The sequence below is a fragment of the Pinus tabuliformis genome, chromosome 1_1 (genome assembly GCF_031772625.1).
Source record: "Pinus tabuliformis cultivar Carrire ecotype Pingquan chromosome 1_1, CPIR1, whole genome shotgun sequence".
NCBI classification, from domain to species: Eukaryota; Viridiplantae; Streptophyta; class Pinopsida; order Pinales; family Pinaceae; genus Pinus; species Pinus tabuliformis.
In genome coordinates this window covers 909,601,130-909,608,789 of record NC_142297.1, presented here as the reverse complement: position 1 = coordinate 909,608,789, position 7,660 = coordinate 909,601,130, and the positions used below count along the sequence as shown (strand labels likewise).

The following is a 7,660-nucleotide window of genomic DNA, read 5'->3' as shown; positions in this document are numbered from 1 at the left end:
AAAGGAGATGAAACCAGTGGAGGATGGAAGAAAAGAGTGGTTGCATGCCTCCTCAACAAACTTCAAGCTTCAAATCCCTCTCCATAATTGATTCTGGCCTGCCCAAAGGCTTCTACAGGATGTTTCTGGTAAAAATATAGAACTTCCTGTAGAAAGTCCTGTAGCTTCCTGTAGAAGGTTGAACCACAACCAGATTGTGTCCGAACCTTGAAAAAATGAGTGTTCATGGAGGGGATGAATGTGCTTAGGGTGGCTAGCACAGGTGGTGCCTCCCTAGCTAAAATCTCGGCCAATTTCTCCTTCTGCTGCCCTCTCCCCAAACTTCCTTGTATGCCAATCCCAAACAACGCAAAGCCTTTGAACTCATTTGATGAAACTTCCTCAAGAGTAATTCCCTTGATGCATCATCTAATTCAACAACTGGTCCATCTACAAGTTGTTGAAAAGTACTCCTTTCAAGCAAATTTTCCATGGCGCCCTTCACTAGCAGACGATTTTGTCCCATTGGTTCCGTGACAATAACACCCATGGATTTTCGATCACAATCAAACTCCAATAAAGCCCGCCTCTTTGATCTTTGTATCCACCAATCACAATTGCCCAATTTCACTGTGCCACTATTGAGAATGGCACTTGTATCACCTACCATTGGGTCTGGAACTCCCACTTTTTCAACCAATACCTTCAAGGCTACCTCAGTGGGAATACCAGTAGTATGGAACTGGTGACCTTGACAAGATATCACTGCATCATTGCAAACTGCAGCAACTTCTGCCAGAGTTTCTAAATTTTCCCCCATATTATGTGCAAGCCAATCCAATATTTTTCCATCCTCAAGATTATATGTTGTTCCTTCAATAGTAAACTCTCTAAGTGAACCAGCACTGTGCCCTATGGCTATAAACTCACTGACAGACATCTGATTGGTTGTAAGAGTACCTGTCTTATCAGAGAAAATCACTGTGGTGCAACCCAAAGTCTCCACGCTCGGTAACTTACGCACAATAGCATTCTTTTGTGCCATCTTATGAGTACCAACAGCCAAACATGTAGTAATCACAGCAGGCAATCCCTCTGGTATAGCAGCAACTGCCCGATCAACAGCAATCTTAAAGTAGTACGTACATTTCTCAAAGGAAAACCTGATATTTTTTTGGCCACCCATCTATGACTTTCCATGAAAGAAAATATTTGTAGTTCATGATCCAGACAAGAATACAAATGGCACCAATCACTGTTGTCAGTCTTTCACCAAATTCATCTAACTTTCTTTTCAAAGGGTATCATGACATTCCATTGAAGCTTCCTGAATTCGTGCCTGAATTTTACCTATTTCTGTAAACATGCCAGTGCTCACAACAATGCATGTGCAGCAGCCATTGGTAACTGTAGTTCCTGCAAACACCATGCATTTTTTTTACTGCAACTCACAGTCACACAAGGTGGCTGGATATGTTCTTTTGACCACAGGCATGCTCTCTCTGGTCAGGGAGCTCTGCTCCATCCTAAAGGTGGATGTCTTGAGGGACACAATTCTCATGTCTGCAGGAACCTTGTCTCCCACCTTCAGTTCCACTATATCTCCTGGAACAAGTTCTCTGGAGGGAAGATCTACAACATAATGTCCATCTCTCAAGACCTTTGCATGATCAGATTGCATTTCTTTGAGAGCTTCCAAAGCCTTCTTAGAATTATTCTCCTGCCATACTCCAACAATCGCATTAAGGATGAGAATCAGGAGAATGACCAGGGGCTCTACATAGGCTGTTATGCCCTCCTCAGAAGACACATTATCACGAAAGTAGGCGAGAAGAAATGAAATGCCAGCTGCCAGCAGAAGTATTTTAACAACTGTATCATCAAATTGCTCCACTACCAGCTTCCACAAAGGTGTACCATTTTTCTTCTGGAGCTCATTCCATCCATATATTTGACAGCGTTTTTCCACTTCATGAGAATTTAAACCATTCTCTAAGCTCACATCATATTCTTCTAAGCATTCTTCAACAGTTTTAGACCAAGCAGGGAATATCTTGTCCTCCATGGACTATGAAATAGATGATCAGATTCTGAATTCAAACAGATTGCTCCACCATTAACAGATCTATAATGCATTTGAAAAACTCCAAAATCAATACTTTCAAGAACCCTGGTAACCTTGGACACGAGCTTTAACTACTTTTCTCATTTCAAGCTTGAATTTTGACAAAAATCTCGGGTTTTCCTTCTGCAGAGCTGTTTTCTGCGTTTCCTGTAGACGACTTCCTGTAGAAACGCCTGTAGAGTGCCCCTGCACCTCTAAGCGAGCCTGATACGTGGGATAATTTCGAAAACAGGTAGAAAACCTGATGGAGGACGACTAGTTAACAGATTGTGGGAGCAGAGGACGCGTACTTCGGCTAAGGACGTTATAGGTGCAAATGAATCAGCGGGTGGTGAGAGTCAGCCGAGCATTTTTCAATTACGACATGATTTGCGGTGAGGGAGTGAAGTGGCTAGGGGTACGTGGCCACATGCAAACTGCAGTGCTATCATGAACTGCATGTTCTCTTCTAGATCAGTTGCACTGGAGTTCAAACGGCCAACACTCCCTGTTTTTTTAATTTCCACGTGAGTCGACTATCCACGTATACTGCATGATTTCTGGCTAAGCGTTAGAGAAGGCACTGTTGGGTTAACTTTGCTAGATTCCTGGCTTAATTTCACCATTTCATTCATTTATGCACTTTTAAATCATATTGATGCAAATAGAGGAACCGATTTAGACACATACCTGTAAGTCGGCGTGCTGCTGTGTCCTTTTTGTTGCTGCATGCATTTGTTTCTTTGGTTGCATGATGGCTTGGTTGATGATTCATGGTTGTTTTTTCCTTGTGCAGGTGTCCTCTGGCCAGATGCATGCTGCAGGAGTTCATTTCCACGTTCAGATCTGCACCTTCAAGCTGCTGCTGCTGAATTTTCACAGGACCAGAACTTGTTTTCGCCATTGCTCCCAAACGGTAAACCGGATCGATCTGAAAATTGCTGAGCATGTTCCTATCATCATGATGCACCTGCCATAGCAAAATTGTGATCAATGGATGCACAGATTTCGAGAAAAATGGAAAATGGTTGAATATTTCAGAGATCAATTTCTCGGAAACCGTGCATCGGAATTGGCTGAAACTGCTTGGGTAGCTTACTATCACCCATATGCATCTCCCCATGAAACAGGTTTTGAAACAGATGCACGGATATGGAGAAAGTGCAAAAATGGATGATGGTGATGGAGGCTGATTTCTTGGAAACCATGCACCGGAATAGTCTGAAACTACTCGAGCATGTTGCCATCATCCCTATACAATTCCCTGTAAAACTATTTTTCAAATGGATGCATGGTTTTCAAGTTATGGCAAAAACAAATTTTGTTCTATGTATTTTCTCTTCAAAGCATTTTGCAAGTTTTTGCATGGAAAGAAAAACTGAGCTTGGGCTGTGATGCAAGTATGGAGATGATGGAGGAGGAGTTTGAAGATTGCAGGAGGACTTTTGAACCCTTGAGGAAGCTACCATGTTCTCCAAACCACCTTTTTGCAATCCATTTTTAGCTTCTTGTAATTTCTACAGGAAGTTCCTGTAGAAAACACAGTTTTCATAAAAGAAGCAAAATGAGGTGGAAAAAATGATGGAGAAAGGCGAGGGATGGACACAGAGGTGCTTGCAGGCCTAACCAATAGATTCCCACCATCAGATTCCCTTTTAAAATTGAATTTGGTTCGCCAAAGGTTCTACAGGATGTTTCTTGTAGAAATATAGAACTTCCTCTAGAAGGCACAAAAACTCCTTTGTCTTTGTTTTGAGTGATCCTCCTGACCTGCAATGTCATTGCTGCAACCTGAAATTATTCAATGGAAATTAGATTTATTTTTCTTTTTCTTTTTCTCTTTTTTTTTGAAAAACAACTAGGGCACCTCATGGAGGTTTTCACCCTAATTGCCTGCCCTGGGCGCCTCCAAGGGAGGTTTTCACCCAGAGATCTTATTCTCTTTTCTCTTTTTTCCCAACCCATTGACTGCCTTATGGAGGTTTTCAATCAATGAGCCAATCTAAGGCGCCTCCGAGGCAGTTTTCACCTTAGATTTCTATTTTCATCTTATTTTCATTTTTCTTCTCTTTTTTTTTTTTCTTTTTTCTTTTTTTTCTACCCTACCCTACTTGAAGAACAAAATCGTTCTCAAGTATAAGAATACTTCCAATGGAGCCATGTGCACATCGAGATTAGAGAAAAAATGATGTGGAGGCTCGAAATGCATGCTTGGATAGCTATCTGGATTTTAGAGACCAAATGATCTGACTTTGAAGGGATCAAACAAGCTGAGGAAGAGAGTACCGCTGCAACTTAGTGACCTTCTGAAACCATATCTCAATATAGCTCTGATATCCTTGGTTCTTTTGTTGATCTGGATCATGTTTCATGTCACCTTCTAACATGACTTCCTCATCTTCCTCTTTTTGCTGATCTTTCTCTTGAATACATGGAAGATTTGATGGTAACCATGAAGGATCTTTCTTTATCTCTGCTTCTGATGTCTCCTCTTCATCAAGTAAAGCCCATGGTTCTTTGATTTCCTCTTCTGAATCTTCTTTTTCCTGATGTGGTCCTTCAATGCTTTCAATATAGTAGTTTTTTGCAATACTCTTCCTGAGCTATGGTGAAGATCATTGAGCTCAAGAGCAGTTGTTTGGACATGTTGTGCCTCAACTTTGCAATTGGGTTGAGCTGCTCAATGGTATGGTTTTGGAAATGGTGGTACGGGTAGTTGAGTGGGGGTGTATATTTGAGATGGATGTGGATGGGGTTGTGGTTGGGCAGGTATTTGGGGCTGCCTTGGTGGAGTAGGAGGCGATGGTTGCGGATGAGCAGGTGGTGGAGGAAAAGAAGTGGGAGGAGTGTTGTATTGGGGCCTCCACCCCTGATGAGGTGCATTCCACTGAGGCTGTGGCTGAGCATAAGAGTGAAACGAATGAGCAGTTGGTTGGGCATAATATGGATCTGTGAAGGAACAAGGAGGAGGTGTGAACCAAGAAGGATGAGCAGGGGGACCCCAAGAAGGCATGAAAGTGGCTTGATAGGGGTCATAATAGATCTCGGATGCCCCTTGCATTTCCTGCTAGTAAGATCTAGGTCCATGTGGCCTCCTTTGGTTCATATAACTGAGTGATTCAGTGGCTCCTTTGGTTCTCTGATATACAACTTTAATTCCGGGCAAGGAAGGGCACTGATTCGTAGGATGGTATTCTTCACAGATGAAACACACTTCGAGGGAGTGCATTGGACATTCGTTCCTAGGATGCTTTCTAGTGCACCTAGGATAAAAGATGACCAAAGCCCTCTTGGCTTCTTCTTGCTTCTTTTGCATCTGCAAGGTATCCAGTTGGCAAGAAACTGCCTCATATCACTCTTGAAATCTTCGATCTGATTTTAAAATTCGTCTTTGGACAAGGTTCTGCTCCCAACATTTCTGCTTGTAGCCATTTGCTCCAGAGGAATGGTTTCTTCTTCTTCTCCCCTAGAGATTCTTTAGATATGTCTTGATGTCCACCCAGGGGTTCTTCTTAGTCACAGCCATCGAAGAAGAGAGAAGGTTGGTTGTGTGAAGCAAAGGGGGGTGTTGTGAAAATATTTTTCTAACTTATCTCTACTCCTACTAGGCATGAAAGGAAATCTTTTTGGTTGATTTTTGTATTTTTTCTTCTTGTACCTGCAAAACTAAAATAGCTTGAACTACAACTAACTATCTTGCTGAAATGAAAATGCAGAATTGAAATGAAAGCAGGAAAGGACTAATCTATTTTGCTCAAATGAAATTGCAGGAATGAAATGCTAGTCTACGCTTGCGGAATTGAAATGCTAATCTACGCTTGCAGAAATGAAATTGCGGAATTGAAATGCTAATCTATGAAAGTGGGAAATGCTAATCTACTTTTGCATAAACGAAATTGCATAATGGAAATGAAATAAACTACTTAGCAGAAGACTGTAGTGGAAAATAGAAGAAAAGCGGCAATCACCAATACTCTGACGCTTCCCCGGCAACAGCGCCAAAAAGATGGTGGGCTCCAGTATTGTAGCAATAATGCTACAACTCCTGGAACTCCCTTCTTTAATTTTATCAACCCGGTAGTTCGTAACAAACTTGGAAGCGACGGTGTTGTATGCACAAGTACTAGCTCTTGCCGCAGCTGTCACTTGGTTAGCTGGCACAAGTCCACTAGGAGCTTAAGCCAACTTCTATGAGCTCTTAGAAGAATCTTTTTAATTGATGGATGAAAGCTAACTCGAAGGAAGCTAATCTAATTGCAAAAAGAAACTGAAAGCCAAAAAGAAACGCAAACCCTAGCAAACCCTAATTCTACCAACTAGTCCTACTGACGCAAAGGAGAGCATGAAAACTACTGAAAGAGATGCCATTACTTCTATGAAGGTAAAATACATGTGTCTAGACTACCTCTATCTGAAGAAAACATCTTTTTGTATTTTTGATTAAGTTGTTGGAATTATCATGCATGTGCTTTTAACTATTTTTGACTGTGCAGAGGTGGATCAAAGAGGAGAAATGCTTGGAAGAGGTCGAGAAGGTTCAGAGAGGGTCTAAGGAGTCCCCAACACCCTTCCAGAGAGTTTCACAGAGTTTGGCAATCAAGAAACCTCATTCGTGAGCTTCTACAGGAAGTCTACAGGGGTTCTACAGGATGTTCTGGGATTTCTACAGGATGTTCTGTAATTTTTCTACAGGATGTTTAGTAATGGAATTTTGGAGCATGGGTGAGTGAGGTAAGGTGCATGAATGGATAGGGAGGCAGGGTAGGGGCCTGAAATGACCCAAGGACTGATGGATAGAGTTGAGGAGAAGGTGTAGATGGCTGGACTTGTTCCAAGAAGACTGAAGTAATGCTGCACAAAAGGTAGGGTTATGAGGGCAGTATGGCAACGTGAGGCAAGAAACCAAGTTAGGAGATGGAGAAGATGGGTTTGAGGGAGTCTGGGTAGATAGAGAAGTGGTACAGGTGCTCTGCAATTTGTGTTTCCAACTGAACCAACAAAGACATGCAAGAAAACATAGATCTAGTTATGCTACCCTAATATGATCTAGCTAACAGTAACAAGAATGGACAACAGCTTTATTTGCAAGGAAACCGTGTATATTAACTATGCAATGAAGCATTCAAAGATCTAAACATGTAACCAACTTCTGCAAATGAAAACCAAACACTAATGATTGCATGGCAAAGCAAAGTCAGTGTTTTTGTGGGTAGCAAAGTCATCCTAGTCACAGCTCCTGATCCCACTGAGGGAGAGGTGAAACCACAGATGTTTGTTGGCCCTATTCTTGAAGCTTTTTCTGTTAACAACCTATCAACTAAATCTGAGCATGAAAAACTATTTTACTCATCAAAAAAACAAACTAAATAACAAAACAAGATTTAGATCTAAATAACAGATTTTAGTCTAAGAATGCAGCAAAAACACATAAAGATAATCAAAGGAGGTATTGGGCGCTTGAGATGGGCCCAACCCCAAGAGCTATAGCCTCCTAAGAGAGATTTAGAGCTGGTGCAAAGCTGGATTCATCTTTATTGAGCAAGAAAAGAAGAGTTACATCAAAACTGTCCACAAGGA

At 41.6% G+C, this 7,660-nt stretch overlaps 1 pseudogene; it reads right to left on the bottom strand.

Moving 5' to 3' along the window:
• Positions 1 to 277: 277 nt before the first annotated feature.
• LOC149217355 (calcium-transporting ATPase, endoplasmic reticulum-type pseudogene) lies at positions 278 to 2,044 on the bottom strand (annotated as a pseudogene).
• Between the last annotated feature and the right edge of the window lie 5,616 nt (positions 2,045 to 7,660).